This window comes from Equus asinus, chromosome 2 (genome assembly GCF_041296235.1).
Source record: "Equus asinus isolate D_3611 breed Donkey chromosome 2, EquAss-T2T_v2, whole genome shotgun sequence".
Lineage (NCBI taxonomy): Eukaryota > Metazoa > Chordata > Mammalia > Perissodactyla > Equidae > Equus > Equus asinus.
Window position 1 is genome coordinate 128844382 of NC_091791.1, and position 19289 is coordinate 128863670.

At 43.7% G+C, this 19289-nt stretch overlaps 1 protein-coding gene across 5 annotated transcripts in view; it reads right to left on the bottom strand.

The window, feature by feature from the left end:
* Positions 1 to 19289, bottom strand: part of THSD4 (thrombospondin type 1 domain containing 4) — a 546849-nt gene that overhangs the window by 275394 nt on the left and 252166 nt on the right. The gene's annotated exons all lie outside the window — the stretch shown is intronic.

Consider the following 19289-nt stretch of genomic DNA (forward strand, 5'->3'; position numbering starts at 1 on the left):
GAACTGGGATCTCCCGAGCCTAAGTTCAATGTGCTTTCTGTCTGTCCCCTGTCCTACCCTCCTCCAACCCTCTCTGAGCAGGCACAGCTCTCCTGGGTGAACAGAGGGCAAGAAAAGGGGTCTGGCTGCCTGCATTACTTTCACCCTGGTCCACAATCACACCAACAGGGTGAGTCTAAACTTTTTTTCCAAGCCCACATTTCCTTCAGGCAGCGATGTCAACCAGTTAGCGGAATATATGAGGCCACATGGAAACACACCCAAGTCATTAACTACAATGACGTGACCTGACCTGGTTTAGAGACAGAAGCGACATGTCTGCCATCCCCCTTGTTTTCAAGTGCACACCGTAGGACTGAGATGTTTGTCCAACACCAAAGCTCTCCTTCCTTTGTTCCTTCTTTGGATTCCAGATTTGTACCTCAAACTACCCTTAGGCCCATCCATGTCCACCCTGGACAGTCACTCTACATCAGAGCCTTGATCCACCTCTTTAAATTGTCATGTTGCTTTAATCTGGGGAGTAGTTTCTTAACCTACTTTTAAAACTAAGTGGTTTTTTCCCAAGTGTCTACAAATCCTATTACGCATCTGTGGTGAAAGCTACCCAAAGAACTAGGCATTGACTTAGGCCAGCAAATCTTACAGATGCCAGTTGGTGTTAAAATGACCTATGTTTCATTTTCCAGTAGTTTGGGGTCTGATTTTTTGGTGCAAATCAATTTCCCCCTAATGAAGTCTACTTATTTCTAAATGCTGTTTCAACTTGAACCTGGAAATGTGTTTTACTGTAAAATTCTATGGCTTTTGCCCCCAACACTTTTTACTATTCAAGTTAAGCTGATTATGAAATGTCTGCATAGAATGGGAACAACTGACACACCTCACTGCCCTTTGTGACTTGAATGCATTTGGAGTAATGACAACAATAATAGCTCATGTTTTTGAGCACTTACAGCGTAGCAGGCAGTGTGCTAGGTGGTTTACATAGAATTTTCTCACTCAATCCTCACCATGACTCTGGGAAGTAGGTTTTATTATTACTTCCATTACTCGGAGGCAGACAGAGGCTAATTAACCCGCCCGCGGCCACACAGTAGTAGGTGATAGAACACAGACTAGAACGCATTCTCTCAAACTCCAAAGCCCATGTGTTCTTCACCACTCTACTGCACTGCCACAGAGAAATGGTGTCCAAGATACCCCCAGATAATTTGGTCAGTCAGTAGAACAAGAGTTTAACACTAGTGGTGTTGAATAATACTATAATGTGTTTATGTCTACAAGAATAAATTAAAAACCACTCACCCAGTTACTAATTCAATCCAACACATAAGCCTTCTCCATCTGACTAGCAAAGTCATGGCTTAGCGACTGAGTCTCCTTGTGATGACCATCTCAGACTATGTGACCAATGTGAATAGGCTCCCCTGGGTCCTCTGGGCAGTGCAGAGGCTGCCCACTGGTAAGGCAGGCATACCCCGGTAAGACCGACCAGTCCATTTCTGGGTTTGCCTGTAGTGGCTGGCCCAGCAAGGACCTGAGATTTGAAGAATGAACAGAAGGCAAGGGGATTTCTGTGTAATCATCAGACGTGTTTACAACCAGTCCCCGGTTTTCACCACCTCTCCTTTAACCAATCCATCTACCAGCCATGCCTGAAAGCCACCCAGATTTAACTTTTCACCACCTTGATTCAAGAATTTGTCAGTTTCTACCAGGCGGTTAATAGTACCAGTCAACCATTTCCTGATTGATGCATGAGTGCCATCTAGGCGTGAGTGGAGGTAACTGCAGGCCGCAGCGGGCAAACGTGTCACCATGAGGTCTTTTCTACATCTTTCTAGAGTTCATGCAGAGAAACCAGGAGGGACTACGTTAGAATCTTCATTACAAGACTCTATACCAGGCATTATATCTAGCAAATCAGGCAAATATGGGTTCTGCTTTTGAAGACTTGGTTACGCAATACTGGAAAAAGAAGTTAACAAGTCTAATTTCCATCACCTCAAGATCATATGCACTGCAATCACTAAATGCCCCAGAATGTTAAGGGAGTGAGAATTGAGATGAAGACAGGTTGTTTCCCAAACAGTCTCTGCCACTGAGTATCTGGTTAAAGCCGAGCAAACGACGTCAGTCTGGTCCTCAGTCCTCTTGACACCGTCTTCTCAATATCCTCAACGAGGATGCCGGGAGTGTGACATAAGCCATTCTTACAGGCCCAGTTCTAGAATATAACACCGCACTTCCACCTGACAGCTTTGAATAGCTGCTATTTCCTTTCAACCTGGCAGATGGAACAGCATATAAAGAATAAATTATCTTCAGACCCTTTGGAGGTAACGAAGGGAGGTGATAAGTGCATGCTCATTGCCCCCATCTCCCTTTTTTCTTAACAGAACCCTGACAATGTTTGTGTTGGCAATGTCCATGTCATGTCTGGCTAATGGTATGTAACTAGAAGTCAACTAAGTGGAGCTGCTGGGAAAGCTGTTGTTGGAGGAAAAGACATAGACTCAGTTGACAAGTACCCTCAGCCCTTCTTCCTGCCTGGGACATGGACTCAGTGGAAGAGAGAGCCAAACTGTACTCATGAGAATATGCAGTCACATGCTAAAGAGAGTAGAACAAGATACTAGAAGGAACCTGGGTCCTTGACAAATTGCAAGAGCATCTTCCTTAGCCCAGGGCCTCTTCCTCTGGAGTTGCTGTTCCACGGGAAAAACAAACCTTCATTTGGCTAAGCCACTATTGTTGAGTTTTTGTTACAAGCAGAAAATCATGACTAACTGACACAACAACTCAGATTTTGTCATCCATTTTCTCATTCAATGATTACTAGAGTATATGCCTGTAACTATGTGTCAGTAACCGTGCCAGATACTAAAAGGGTCCAACCTTGGGGCATTCATAATCTAGTGAGATGAGTTCTATGGCAGTGTAACTCATCAGAAGGCACCAGAGGGAAGGGAGGTGGTCACAGAAGTCTCCCCATGGTGACTCCTTAGTTGTGTATTCAAGAATTAGCTTGGGAAATTACTAGGAATTAACCTGGTAAAGACGGGGAAAGAGGGCTATAGCACACTCTATAGTTTGCCAACCCAGTGGGCATCTTCCCTTCCTCTGTGCTGACAGTGCCTTGGTTTTCATTACAGTGTCCTCCCTTCGCTCCTTCCCTCTCCCTCACAACTTCCTTAAATCCCTTCGCCAGTGACTGGTTTAGGAATGGGCATGAGACTCAGTTCTCACTAATGAGACAATAGGCAAATTCTGCTATGAAGGTGTCTAGAAAAGCTTCCTTCAGTCTTCAAAAAAGGACACACAAGCAAGAACGGGCTCTTCTTTCTTCTGCTGGACTTCACGTCTGCCTGAGATGCTTAGACTCATGGAAGATATCCTGAAAATGAGGGAAGTGAGCCTGAGGAGACCAAGCAGAGTTTAGCAAAGTGGAAGGATGAAGGGAACCTTGTCCTCAATGGCACCACTGAATTGCTGCATTAATCAACCCAAGAACCAGTAGGCGCCCGGGGTTGTTATACGAGTTAATAAATCCTCTTAGTGTGTAAGTCTTTTGGATTGGATTTTCTGTTACCTCCAGCCACAACTATCCAGTTACAAAGGCATTCTAGGCAGAAGCAGCAGCATATACTAAAGTGAGAGATCTGACAGAAGATGACCTGTTTTAAGAGCTAGAGGTATTAAAGACTAGCGTCTATGGTGAAAGAGTCATGTGGTGAAATGATACTGCAAAATTAAGCAGAGATCTAAAGACCATGGATGAACTATTGGAAATTTTTCAGCAGGGGAGTGATACATTTAGATTCATACTTTAGAAGATGACACTGGCCATTCTGTATAAGGAGGCGCAACACTAGAGACAGGAAGACCATTAAAACGGCTGCTTTACTTATCTACACCAGCTATGACAAGGGCTTGACGAAAGGAAGTGATAATGAGAAGGAAGATGAAAACTGAAATACAGAAACCTACTAAGGAGGTAGTTTCCTTGGGACCTTATCATCACTAGATGTGGTGGGCGAAAGAAAGCGGAAGTGAGGATGACATTCACATTTCTGGCCTAGGTAAGTAGTTGGGGGTTGTTCATAGAGATACAAGAGAAAGCATCTATGATAGTAAGGTTATCTTCTTTGGAGGGAGTTGGAGGGAATGATAAGAATATATTCCAACTGTCTTGAGCTTTGGGGTCCCTGTTGGACATCTAGGTAGGCCAGCATGCAGTTGCTAAAGGGAGTAAAGTATAGACTGGTCTCCATGATCAAGCTCAGCAAAATTTCCCCACACTTCACATTTTGATGTACAAGGGAAACACAATATCACAAGGAGCCCATGCACTGTCGTGGGTAATATTTGACATTTGAATCCTACAACCTTGAAAAGAACTTTCTGAGGCTTTAACCATGAAGCTAAATCATCACTTCCTCCCAGTCAGCCAAAACAATGATCCCGACCAATCTTTTGAAGTTTAGACTTGGATATCAGGCTGCCTACTTGCTATCACCAGTGGAAATGATTGGGAGGATCATCTGAGAAAGTAGAGAACCTCCTGCTGATCAATCTGATGGGGATCAGAAGATGAACTCTGGGGGCGCTGTTGTAAATGTGACACACCTGCACTATGTGGTTGTGAGGTCAGGGTATATCCTGGTGAAGAATGAACAGATCATATGATGCCAGTAGCTCCAGATGAACAGTGTGGCTTTCTATAGTTGGCTGAATAACAGACTGATTGGTTCATTCAAATATCTTTTGAGTAAGCACTATGTGCTGACTCGCTGTGCCAGTCAGAGGATCAAAGATGAGTAAGACAAGCTTGGTCACCAGCTCAAGATGTTTCTGGGCATCCATGGGGAGGCAGACATGTATATCAAAAGGAGCAATAAAGAATTACAGGGGTCTTGATTGAAGTCTATTTGGGGCACAACAGGGAGAGGCGTCCACCCTGTCCTGGGACCAAGAGTAATAGTGTTTCAGAGGGAATGACATCTAAGCTGAGTCTTGATATTTGCCATTTGTATAGAAAAGAAGAAACACTCCAGGCAGAAGAAAGAGGGACAAAGCCCAGAGCCATAAAACAGACGCATGGCCTATTCAGAGAGCTGTACCTGGCTTGGTGTGGTTGGAGTGTATGCTTTCAGAGTGGAGAGGTAGGCAGGGTCAGATCACGGCGCATACTGAATGCCATGCGAGGGAGTTTGCACTTTATCTGTGAACGATGGGGATAGGCATAGTGGGCACAGAAGCAAGGAGGAATTCACTTTGATTTATATTTGTAAGTCTCTCTGGTAGCAAAGTAAAAGCGTAAGTGAAAGACAATTTAAAAAAAGAGGCAGGAAGACCAGTTATGAGACCCATGCATGCGATGGTCCACAGAACAAATGACTTAAGACCTGAAATGAAGCTACGGCATCAAGAGGGCAAGGGAGGGGGAGACACAGGAGACTTCGAGGATGCAGAACGGACAGAACTTGGTCACCACTAAATTGGGGAGGCAAGAATGAGGAAGGCATCCAGCTGGTCCGGCTGATCCGACTCGGGAGACAAGTAGAACGGAGATGCCCCTTGCCAAAATCAAAAACATGAGAGGATGAGCAATGTGGGAGGGAAAAATAGAGTTCAGATTTGATCATGTTGAGCATTTCCAAGTGGAAATGCATAGTAGTGAACAGGTGTGAGTGTGGAGCTCAGGAGGGAGGCCTGGCTACAGAGGACACATTGATTCTCCTGGTAAATTTCTGTCTTCTGACGGAGAATTAATTCAACAAATGACTAGATAAGCTAGGAATGTCACTTGTGGCCACAGAAGAGATGGTATCAGTCTAGGACACTTCAGACTAATTTAGTGCTTTAAACTCTCTGTTGAATTCTTTAGAAAGACTGATTCCCAGTATCTCAGACGGAAAGGGAGCCAGAGGTGATCCTGTCCAAATCTGCACTCAATTTCACACCCCTTCCCTAGCACCAGTTCATCAGTTTGTCCACAGGCCGCCGGTACATCTCTCCTTCCACTGCTCATCACATGTTTACTAGGCATTCACACCATTTTTAACAGGATAGGTATCACCACATGAAATGGGCCATTCTATTGTTGGAAAGTTCTATTTCTTAGGAACTTTTAAAAATGTTGACAAAAGGTCCATTATCTCAGCAAGTACCGCCCCAGCCTTGGATAATCATAGGAGACAGAATTCCAATTGAGAAAAAGCGTCTGATCTTTGAGCAATCCACACAACAAAAGGGATGTGCGGCAGTCTTTACTTCCAGGATTTGCCTCAGGCTCTTTCTGCTAAAAAATAAAATAAAATAGAAGCATTTGAAGAGTATTTGCTATGCAGCTTTCATTCTGAAATTACATTTGTCCATTGTGTTTTAATTCAATACAGAGCTTAACAGTTTAAGCAATGCTCGCTGCACACGGGGATGGGATAGGATAGAGCGTTGAACTTGGCACCTTTTACGCTTTTCCAAAGCAGAGGAGAGAATTGTTCACAAGTGATCTGGGATGCTGCAGTTCTGCAAATGCCCAGCAGGGGGACCTGGCAGTGTCAAAGTACAATTTCTGGGGTTTGGGATTTTTTTGCCTCTGAACCGAACATGTACTTTCAAAGGACTGTTTGAATGTTTCCTCTTTGCAAAATTTAACGTTCTCCCTCCTCACCCTGAATTCCAAGATACACTGTGGCTTCCAAGCAATATAAGAGAAGTGTTCACATATAGAAGGAAGAGATCTGTTTTTCTCCTAATGACAGGTTGAAGCCCCGGCAAGCAGAGCCAAGTCAAGTAAAGAGACAGGCAGGCAGAGAGGGCAGCTTCGTCCTTTGGACACCAACAGTATTTATGAGCAGCGAGAGCAGCCCGGGGAGGCCAGGCAAGGAAGGGGGAAAGACACAACAGGTGGCAGAGCCCATTCCAGTCTCCCCGAAAAGAAGTGCTTTCAGTACATAAAGGAAAACAGCAAATCTTTCACTCTTTCCCCTCCAATTTTCTATTTTGAAGGATTACAAACCTAAAGAAAAAATTGCAAGAATAGTTCAATAAACATCCTAGATTCAACGAACAGTCTTCGCAGTTGGACTTTCTCTCTCTCTCTGCTCCTCTCTCCTTCTCTGAATTCACCAATTCTATCAACATTTCTCAAGCACCTAAGCTGGTCAGTCTGTCCTCAGGGCTCATTGTTTATCAGAGAGGTCAGATGTGTAAACAAATAACGACACAGACAATCTAGTGAGAACAAAAAGGGTGTCAAGACAAGGTACACAGTACAAGAGCAATGATGCACCCTCCCCACCCCCGAGTCAGGGAATGCTTTCCAGAGGCGACCTATGAGGCAGGAGAGGAAGAAAAGGACGTCAGGCAAAGGGAACAGGGTAGAAGGGCAAGGAAGAATCAAGAGGCTTGTGTCCAGGGGCTGAATAAAGTTTTGTTTGTCCTGTTTCTAATCTTCTGCTTCCATCTCCTCCTTTTAGACAGCAAGAAGAGTTAACTGCTATGGCGTGCTTACTAAGCAGCACCAGGCATTGTGCTGACAGTCTTACACGCATCTTCTCATTTAATCCTCACATCGTTGCCAGGTCAGTAACCACTATCATCACCACTTTACAGAAGTGGGAAATGAGGCTCAGAAAAGTCAAGAAATTTAACAAAGGAGACCCAGCTCATGAATGGTAGAATAAATAATCACTTCTGCACTTTGTTCTATCTTCTTTTTTTAAAAAAATAGCTTATATTTCTTTACTTTTTTCTTTTCTTGAGGAAGATTGGCCCTGAGCTAACATCTGTTGCCAATCTTCCTCTTTTTATTTTTCTCCCCAAAGCCCCAGTACATAGTTGTATATCCTAGTTGCAAGTCATTCCAGTTCCTCTGTGTGGGGTGCTGCCTCAGCATGGCTTGGTGAACAGTGTGTAGGTCTGTGCCCAGGTCCGAACAGGTGACTCCTGGACCACCGAAGTGGAGTGCATGAACTTCACCACTCAGCCACGGGACTGGCTCCTGTTTTATTTTCTTTAACCCCTACAGGCAAAAACACTCTCCCCAAAGACACCTGACACTTCCATCCCTTTCTTGCCAAGGGAGCCAGGCAGTAGCTTTCTCAATCCCAGTGCCTTTTCAGGCACCATGGATCCCTGCATCTGAGTCTCACACAATCCACATGTTCTGTTCCTATCAGGACATGGCTCCTGTTGCTCACTGTTCCCTGAATCCAGTTACAATCTCCTGGACAATTTCTGCATCTGGTCCCCATCTGTCTTTACTATCCCTGCAAAAGAGCCCCCTGACACATCGCCACACCACCACCACCACTACCACCTCCAGCACCGCCATTTATTGTTCATGATGTACCCCACACTGAACTCAGATCTTTATGCACAAAGTGATGTCTCATTTTTAATTCTCCCAAAACTGTATGACATGGTCTCACTGTCTGTAATTTACATTTAAGAGGATTGAGTCTCAGATAAATTATATGACTTGCTCAAGGTAATGTGGTTAATGAATTCACACCCATGCCTGTTTGGGAAAGAACCACAGAGGGCTGAACTGGACAAAAGACAGGGATTTGGAGCTAAGTCTGAAGGTACTTTGTGCGTCCACATACAGTTGCCTCCAAGTATTATTTACAGTTCTTGGTGTTGTCATCAGGGAGAGATCACCCTTCTAATTCAAATTTTCCCCAGTTATTTCCCCCATTACTCCACTTCCATTTATTTTAATTTTGGCCTATTTAGTCTATCACCAACCCTGAATTAAACAATAATTTGCGATTTCTTTAGGATATGTAATTTCAATACTAAACACTAGATGTCACTATTAACCAGTTCTACAAAACCACCCTTCGTAAGCAATAGGAAAAAGTCATTGCCAAGAAGTATTAAAGTCACATTTACTCGATATTGTGCTACATAATCTATACAGGCTGGAATATAGCAATAAGATAGAGCCCTCCATTTACAAAATATTGCATGTTCTCTAGCCTCACTCAGAGTGTCGCGGACTAATTGCCCAGAGGAACTCAAGGGAGGTTTCGGAAGCACTTAACTGTTTCTCCAAATTGTTTTTTCTTTTTCTGTTATGTTAAGAAATGCAATCACCAACCACAGCAGAACCTGCGCCATGAGCTGAGAGATGACCTAAAGTCGCTCTTTGTTTCATTTTAATACTACAATCTCTGCCCCAGGAGGAGCCTAAAGCCTTATTATTATAACATGCAATGTACGTCTGGAAGCATATTTTCCAGCTGAGCCTGTGCAAGTGAATACCCACCTCTCTCTTTTGAATATTCGTTCCCCATCTAAAGTAAAATGCCTCTGCTTTCTCCTGCTCGGGGAGCCACAGCTCTGGGAAATAATTTCCCGTGGGCTCCCTATTTGTGTAACAACTACTTCTGGTGAAGGCTCTGATTTCAACTCACTGAGAAGCAGACCCTCTTTGGCTAGGTAACAAGAAGAGCTCAAATCTATCTCCACCCCCACCACCACCAAAAAAGGATATTTTTCCCCAAGTGAGAAAATAATAGCAAAAACATACCCAAATGATACAAAGATCTTTCACCCAGAAGAAACCCATTACAGCTCCCACAAGGGAGACAAACACTCTAAGGTTTTTTTCAAGTACAGTTTTAAGAAAACAAGACTAGTATTCAGAAACCAAATGTTTGAATCCAAGATCTTCTTACACATATGATTATATTCAGTCCCTTTAAATGACAATCATGCCATTACTGATCTTCCTTCTTTAGCCCTTTTGGGTGAGTCTGGAGGTAGGGTAAAGAAGAATCTTTTCTCCCAGCACCATCTCAAGATTTGGTTAGGAGACCAGGTCTGTAATATCCTTAAATGCAACAATGAATTGCATTTTGCTGAGAATTGTGAAAATAAAACACAAGAAAAATAAGTAGGAAAAAGAGTAAATTTCAAACCATCAGGAGATGAGTTGATAAACTTTAAGAAATTGACAGGATTCGTATAAAATAAAACTTGTGGAGGGCTGGCCTGGTGGCGTAGTGGTTAAGTTCACATGCTCTGCTTTGGTGGCCCAGGGTTTGCCGGTTCAGATCCTGGGCTTGGACCTAAGCATCAAGCCATGCCGTGGCAGACGTCTCACATATAGAGTGGAGGAAGATGGGCATGGACGTCAGCTCAGGGCCAATCTTCCTCAGCAAAAAGAGGGGGATTGGTGGCGGACGTTAGTTCAGGGTTAATCTTCCTCAAAAAAATAAAAAGGAAGAAAATAAATAAATAAATAAAACTTGTGGAAGACATTACCTAGTTACTGAATGACAGAACAAGGCATCTCAAGAGCTGGGCTGCTCATAGGAGTCAGGATTTTTTTTTTCCCCTGTCAAATCTGGTTGTTCTAAAAGCAAATAGTTGCTAGAACTTTTATTCTGTATTTTTCAATAAATCTTCTAATTCTTTGGGTTTGGGTTTTTTTTTTTTTTTTTTTTTTTAACGTTTCCCCTAACCGTCCATGCATGAGATTGTGATCTGGCCTCCCAAGGTTTTGTCATCTAGAGTACTTTTCTTGATTGCAACTTCTGCTATTCCAGTGCTAAAAGTCATGGAATATTCATTTTTCAACCAAGTAAAAATGTATAGTAAACATGAAGTCTTGCTAAGGCCCCTAAACACTGATGGATTTTCCAAATGATAAACAAAAAAACGTTTCCATTTGAAGTCTGTGAGTGCATTAGCTCCACGCAAAGAGCAAGCTTACCTTTCTTAACTTTACACCAAGGTGTTTTATTTCTCTTTCAAAATGTATGTTCCGATATTCATGTATGAATAGATATACAGACTAATGGAATAGAATAGAAAGCTCAAAACACACACATATGTACAGTAATAAAGATGGAGCCCCAAAATAGTGAGGGAAAGATTTATTCAATTATGGTAAAGACATAACTGGAAAAAAAGTAAAATTGAATCCATACCTCACATATACACTCCTGAGGTATAATTCCAAATGGATTAATATAAAATGTAAAAATGTAGAGTCATAAATTACTGTAAGAATACATAGGAGAACCTTTTTTAACTTCAAAGTGTAGAAGGTCTTTCTATGGCACAAAAACTGGAATCGTGAAAGAGAAAATTGCTAAATTCACCATTTAAAAAATTTAAAACTTCTTCATGGCAAAAAATAAACAAAACCCCATGAGCAAAGGCATAAGTCAAAAGGCTACCTGAAAAAAAACACCCCTGCAATTTATAGCATAAAAAATCTCTTTCATGTATGAAAAACTCCTACATATTAAGAAAAAAGATCAACAACCCAATAGAAACACAGATCACAGAAAAGGAATGTAAATGGCTCCCAGGTCAGGAGGCCACTGTGGGGGCTAGGACAACAGTAGGCAGGTGAGGTGCCAAAGGCACAAAATTTAAGGACACCCTGAGCATTTAATTTAATGAAGTGCCTCCTTAAATTCTGCATCCAAGGCACCTCACTCACCCTACTCCAAGCCCTGAACGGTTCTTAAACACGTGAAAAGATGCTCAATCTCACTCAAGTGCAAATGAAAACTACTCGAGATACCATTTCTCACTTATCAGCTTGGCAAAAAGCCAAATGTTGGACGACTCACCACCCTCAGACATTGCTGGTGGGAGTGTTAGTTGTCTCACCCACTCTGGAGAGTAATTTGCCACCCATTAGGCATGAAAATCACAAAGACATATGGACTCTTGACTGCTTCTAAGACTTCATCCTACAGATACCTGCAAACATGTAAAATGACCTAGGCACAAGCGTATTTATAGCAGCATTGCTGGTAATGATAAAAGACTGGATACAAAGTAAATGTACATCACAGTTAAATAAGTTATGGCTAATTCATACAGCACAGTACTACACAACTGTGAAATGAAGAGGATGTTCTTTAGATATTGAAATGGAAAGTTCCAATGTATGTTAAGTGAAAAAAGCAAAGTCCAGAGCCATGTGTGTAATATGCTACCATATGTGTAAAAACAAGGGAAAAATAACATAATATGAATGGGCGTATAGGTGCATAAAAATATCTGCCTTAAAAAAGAAACTATCAGGGGTCGGCCCCGTGGCAGAGTGGTTAAGTTCACGCACTCTGCTTCAGCGGCCAAGGGTTTCACCGGTTTGGAGCTTGAGCGTGCAGACATGGCACCACTCATCAGGCCATGTTGAGGCAGGGTCCCACATGCCACAACTAGAAGGATCCACAACTAAAATATACAACTATGTACTGGGGGGCTTGGGGAGAAAAAGCAGAAAAAAAAAGAAGATTGGCAACAGTTGTTAGCTCAGGTGCCAATCTTTAAAAAAAAAAAGAAAAGAAACTATCAAAGAGTGGTTATTTCCTACTGGGGAATGGGAAACTGCATGGATTGGGGACAGGGGATCATGCTTTTTGATGTTTGAATGACATAAATATATTAGCTAGGGGCCAGCCCAGTGGCGCAGCGGTTAAGTGCGCATGTTCCGCTTCAGCAACCCGGGGTTCGCCGGTTCGGTTCCCGGGTGCGGACATGGCACTGCTTGTCAAGCCATGCTGTGGCAGGCGTCCCACATATAAAGTAGAGGAAGATGGGCATGGATGTGAGCTCAGGGCCAGTCTTCCTCAGTAAAGAGAGAAGGATTGGCAGCAGATGTTTGCTCAGGGCTAATCTTCCTCAAAAAAATAAAAAATAAATAAAAAAGAAAATTAAAAAGTATATACATTGGAGCCGGCCAATGGCCAAGTGATTAAGTTCGCATGCTCTGCTTCAGTGGCCCAGGGTTTCGCTGGTTTGGATTCTGGGTGCAGACATGGCACGTCCCGTCAGGCCATGTTGAGGCAGCGTCCCACATGCCACAACTAGGAGGACCCACAACTAAAACTATACAACTATGTACCGGGAGGCTTTGGGGAAAAAGTAAAAAAAAAAAAAGAAAAAAGACACTGCTTTAAAATATATATATATATATATATATATATATATACATATCATCTATTAAAAATATGAAACAAAAAATTTAAATGTTCTCATCCGGCACTTTTGTCCTCAAGTACCTAGTTCTACCCAAATGCACAACACCTGGGGATATTTTTCTAAGACTTCTCCTATCACACCAGCTGCATTACCCACTACTCGGTTTGACCCGACCTTCGGCAGGAATTTAAACGAGACGCCCAGACGTGGTGTAAGGATGATGGGCTTTCCCCTCATCTTCACTCGGACTTTCAGCCTCTCCTGGAGTCATCATCAGGCTAAGCAGCCCACATTTTTTCTCTTTTCAAAGTCTGATCCTATGTCAATATCACAAGTTAAGAACACGAGCTGACTCAGCAAGAATGTGCACAGGGATCAAAGGCAAAGGGGCGACTGCTCCCCTTGGCTGGGTTAGTCTGAAGAGAGGCTGCCTGGGGTTTCCATAAGCAGCACAGTTTTCTGCATCCCTGAAATTTTATTACATGCCTTGCGGAACAGGATCTGTAGAGTTGAGCTTGCATACAGTGAAAGTTGCATAACTCCGTAGCGTCTGTACCAGAACAGATCACACTCAGACAGTGCTTCTAGCCGGTGCTTGGTTTAGGGGCAGGGACGAGGGTGGATGGGACAGAGGTGGACTATTTGTCTGGCCCAGGGAGCTCCACTGAAGCTCCCTCTCATTTCTCGGTTACAAATGCCAGTCACCATCCCTGATAATTTAGATACAGCACTTCTTTTAAGTTCCCTTTGGGGCAATGCTCCCATTACTTCCGAAAGCTAGAGAGAAAGGACCCTAAGTTTCTCTCTCTTCTGGCACTCTGGGATAGGAGGGGCCACGGTGGGGGGGAGGGCAGGTGGGAAGCTCTGGACATCGTGCCCCAATCTCACAGAGCAGATCCTCTATTATCTGTTTTAGTATTAGAGACACTGGCTGACCCCAAAACCTGTTCTCCACCCATTATACCATCCAATTTCCAGGGCAGTCTTTCCGGGCCTAGAAAATGACTTAATGGGGGGCTTCTGTTGCTAAAGCCAGGATGAGTTCAGGAAGATGTGTGGGCACACGGGTGGACTAAGAATGGCACCATCAGGAGGAGGCCAGATTAACCCAAGGGCAGAGGGCAGGAAGAAGGCACAAAATGATCATCTCCATATCTACCAGTTCCTGAGCATGGCATGTGTACTGGGTCCCGGGCAGGAGACTTGGTATATGCCTTCTGCAACCCCCGGGACCTGCATGGTTAGTAAGTAGTGTCACCTCCACTTGTTATCTTGACCCTGCCCTGCTTGGAGGCCTTCTGCTGACACTCCATCTAATAGATGCTTCTCCACCACTGTTCCCTATTTCAATTCCCTATTAACTTCAAAGCGCTCATCAAAATTTGTTATTATTTTGCTTGTTAACTGACTTTCACCTTAGTACTTTCTCCTTTAGATTTTAAGCTCAATGTGGGTATGAACCACATTCATCTCTTCCATTGTTTTATCTCCAATGCCTAGTCCAGTGTATTGCAGTGAGCAGTTAAGATTATTTGTTGAATTAATTGATAACTATGTGTATTGCTTGGGCCGTTAATTAATGATTAATTAATAAATCATTAATTAGTATGTATTAATTAAGGAACCTAAGCAGAGTCTTTATTTTAGGTAGTGGTGCCAATGTTTGGAACAAGAAAAAATCATAGGTAATGGAAAAGAAGTGCATTTAATCAGGTAAATTTCATCAAGTTTACTTTAGGTTTCAGTTTAAGATTTCAAGAGTTTCTATCTTGTTCTTTTGTTCATTCACTTACACATTTATTGAATAATCTTAATATATTAAGCACTGAGGATACAAGTATGTGTAACACTCATTCCCTCTCCTTTAGGAGCTCAGACACATGTCAAAATAACCGTAACATAATATTAGCATTTTAATAGTCACAGCAGCAAGTACTTTTAGAACACAGTTTGCTTGGGGTGGGAATACGAGAGAGAGTCTAGAAAGCATCATAAAAGCTCAGAATTCAAGCAAAGTAAGAGCTCTCCACCCTCTGTCAAGGCTAAAGCACGCACAGCTCTGGCTTTACCCAATGCACTTACTCTCTTGCTTTCACTCAAGTCACAACAGAACTCAAAGTGGAGTCCACAAAACAAAGGCGCTAACCAAAAAGAAAAAAAATGCAACTTAGGGCAAATGGGTAGAGAAACGAGCAGTCTACTTGTTTGGCTCCGGAAAGTACAATAGCAGTTTATAACGGAGGAGAAGGGAAATTTGGCGCCTGAACACACACGAGCGCACAAACAGATGCACACACCCATTATGTCATCCTTCTCAGGCAGAGCAACACACCGGTCCAGGGCTTATCTCTGACCATTTGGAAACAGTTACCTTGCTGTCATTTATTGAATAATATGAAACTTCTGTCTGCCGATGTGGCCCGATGGAAGCTGAGCGTGTGCCAGCTAGGGGAGGAGGTGTGAGACCCTGCTGCGTGCCGGTGGATGGTGGGCCGTTGGACACGCCCTGCATGGCAGGCGATGACTGGCTAGGGACGAGAGGTGAAGTTTGGTGGGCAGATGTGGGTCCTTTCCCCTCAACAGAAGGCAGCATGGGAGCGTGCACCCGCGCCTTTGCTTAGGTTCTTCCATCATATGCTCTGAAGGGACTCAAGAAATTCAGAGTGAGAAAAATTAAAAACAAGATGAGGGAGACAGGAGCTTGGGGAAGCGCCAAGCACTCTCCCAGATCTTCAGGGCCTTGGGTTCCGGGGACCCTGCCAAGGGGGCTTCACGTCCTTCTTTTATCTGCACTCAACTGCCCATCCCAGCCAAAAATGAGAAAACTCTGTGCTGGATTCAAGACTAATTTCATTTGCCGAAATCCAACATATTGAGTCACTAAGTACCTCGATTCATTTGCACATTTATTTTAAGCACCTATTCAAATGGCAGGCATTTTGTTACAGCAAAGTGCCTGGAATCGCTCCCAGTGTGGCTGGGGGGCGGGCAGGGGCGATGGGAGCAAACAGGTACAAGAAGTGGGAACAGAAGAATAGAACAGTCCTCAAGGGGGTCAGCCAGTGGCTTTTGAGCAGAGTCCACTGGTTGGACCAAGAGTGGACACAGAACAGCACTCCAGGCTGACGGGACAGTGTGTACATTCTCATGGAGGGACAACCCTGCAGGCCTGCTAGGTCTGGGAGTAACACGTCCCAGCCTGGCCAGCAGTGGGGGCCCAGGGAGGCCTGGCAGGAGACAGACGATGAAGGGCCTGGACTTAATTCCATAGGCAAAGTGGAGCCACAGATGGAATTTTAGCTAAAGAGAGGTGTGTCCTGATGTGTGTTTTGAAAAGAGACTCTGTTTTGGAAAGAATCAGTGAGGAAAATAAACTCAGAACAGAGGAGAGACCGAAAGCACATGGGTTTCTTCCCAACACATATAAACTACTCTTTCTGTTCTTATTAACAGTATGTCTTAAAAAGCCAATTTTAATAGTTAACCCCCATTGGCACTTAGTTTGTCCACCCCATTTCATCTTCACAAAGGTCCTCTGTAAGGCAGACAAATTAATGAAATAATTTGGTGTGTAGAGTACATAGCACAGTGTCTGGGCCAAGACAGATTCTTAGAAATGGTTCCTTCCTAGCTCGCATCGGCTCCAACACCTTACTCCCTTGCTTTGCGTCAGCCTATTTATTGCAAGGTCCTTCCTCAAGGACTGCTCCTTTACCACCAAAGACTTTTTTTAAGGGGCAGAGCATGGGTCTTGGGGTGATTCTGACTCTTTCAGGATCATTCATGTCTGGAAGCCTGAGGTTTCTGAAAGGCTGGTCTCCAGGGCACGAAGGTTGTTTTTTTCATAGTCTTTACTCCAGTGACCCTGTTCTTTTCAAATGCCTACTATACCTTTGAAGACAAAGTTTCACCTATTTTTATTAAGTTGTGAGCAAATGTAATATATATTCATCAAACTTTGAAAATTCAGAATTTTTTAGTTCAAGTTTAAAGCTGAGATCAAGTGAAAAAAAATCACAGCATAGTTAATATGATGCTTAATGATAGAAATTATTACTGTGCTCTCTGTTAATTAGACACGAGTGCTATTTCATTCCCATAAATGATAATAACGACTGGACAGGGCTGGAAGTGTCTCAGAGACTTCTCTGAAGACTGGCCAGACGTTCCTGTTTGATGTCTAGAGGGAAGGGGTCAGGATGAGGAAGGTGGAATCTCTGGGAGCTTCAGCTACATTCTCTTGCTTTAGGAAAAGACAGGCCCTGAGCTCTTTCCCTTCAAAGTCTATCTACAAGCAGTCCTTAGCCTGAAGTCACACTGAGACCCTCTGGTCCCTGTCAAGAAAGGAACTGAGCAGCACTGAGGGACTGGAGAAGGACCCTCATTTTCTCCAGCCCCCAGCCCAAGGCCGTCTGCATTCTTCCTGCCCTTCTTCCAACTCTTGGATCTAAAACACAGAGGAGCTCCAGCAACAGGGTAAACACAGGCTGGCCGGGGGTGCTCTGCTGGGTGCTGGAACAGTCTTCCAGCGCGCGCTGGGAGGGCCTGGGGCCTTTCTTTGGTTTGGTGTGGGGAGGACGCCCCCTCCATTAGCTACCCTTTTGTGGGTTCAGCTTGCATACTTATTTAATGCTTGTCCCTTTTCATTAATTTTTGTTGCAGGCCTGGGTTTGCTTTCAACATTACGTGGCCAGCAGAGGCTTCCTGGCACTATTTCAGACACAGACACACATCTTAGCAGGAACTGTCCACAAGTCACAGTGCTCTCAGCCGCAAGTCAGCGAGGCAGAGATAGCAATTTGAATTCTGGGCCTCTGACCAAATATTCAGAAAAGGACACTTTCCCCTTTGGAAGTCACAGGGTAAACAGAATGTCAGCCTGGGAAGCAAATGCACTTCTGATTATTTAAACCGAAGTTCGAAAGAGGACGAGGACAGTCAGCGGGTCCAACAACTTCAGTGAGCGAATTTCAGGCAAGGGCACAGAGAGCAAACATGAAGTAACACCAAAGTCGTTCTTGTAACACCAAATTCCTATTAATCTGCTCACGTCCTGGAGAACGCCTGCCTCAGTCTTTTAGCAATTAAGACTGGGTTGCCCTACAGTCTGAATGGTTTTCATCAATTAGTAAGAATCCATACCCACGTCCTCATTAGTGTTTGTTTTTCCTTCCTATCATCAGTTCAGAGACACTTAACGCAGCCCTAAGAAAACATGCTCCCCCAGTGGACAGAGACCACATTTCACCTTCCTTCCAAGTCACTGCACCACTCCATATTTACGTTTCTGATTCTCTGTTAACTAGATTTTAATCAAAGTATCCTTTAAAACTTTGCTGCTCCGAGTATGATCCATGGACCAGCGTATCTGTGTCACACAGGAGCTTGTCAGAAAAGCAGGTGCTCGGGCCCTTCCCCGGATCTACCAAGTTGGACTCCGCAGTTCTCTGCTGGTTCACACTACAGTGTGAGAACTTGCCTCAAAAGATGAGAATCGCATAAATTTATAATCTACCAAAAAAAAAAGAGAAAATACTTTTGCATAGAAAATTCAAATACGACAGGCCCTAGGTGGGCACAAACAATCACAATGCTAATAAAGGCCAGCATGCTTACTAAGTGCCAGACCTGTTATAAGAGCTTTACGTGGGTTAGTTCGTGGTTCTTCCCTACGACACGAGGTAGGCATCATCCTCCTCATGTTGCAGATTAGGGACAGAGTTACAGAAAGCTTACGTAACTTGTGCAAGATCATGCAGTAAATCAGTGGAAGAGGCAGGATTTGAACCCAAGTAGTTTGGCTTCAGAGGGCATGTTTTTAACCACCACACCACCTCCTGGGAGTATGCACCTATATTCAGGAAATAAAACAGTTGAGTCAGGACCTGAAAGAAAAGGCTAAGCTGCCATAAGGTCCATCACTTCAGGCTTAGCAACATTTAGAAGCAGAGCCATTTGAGCTGGACACCACAAAACTCTAACAGAACTCCTTTGGGTATTAACTGAGGATGGCGAGGCTCAGAGAGGATGAGTGAAACCCAGTGGTTTCTCCAAAGGACTGGAAAATTGGAGGCCAGATAGGTGTCAGCCTCCCGCGTGCTTCCCATCATGCTCTCTCTGTCTTCCATACCATGTCCTAATTCTTTGAGGTTTTGCTTTTCCAAAGACACCTCACACGCATCACATATCAAATGACGGCTGATTTCATTAGAAATCTGAGAATAGCCCTGCTGCTTTGATAAGCTATTTTGTATTCTATTTGAAACCTCCTCATTAAAACAAGGCCAGAGGAGGAAGGTTGTGCTTATAAATCACACTTGATT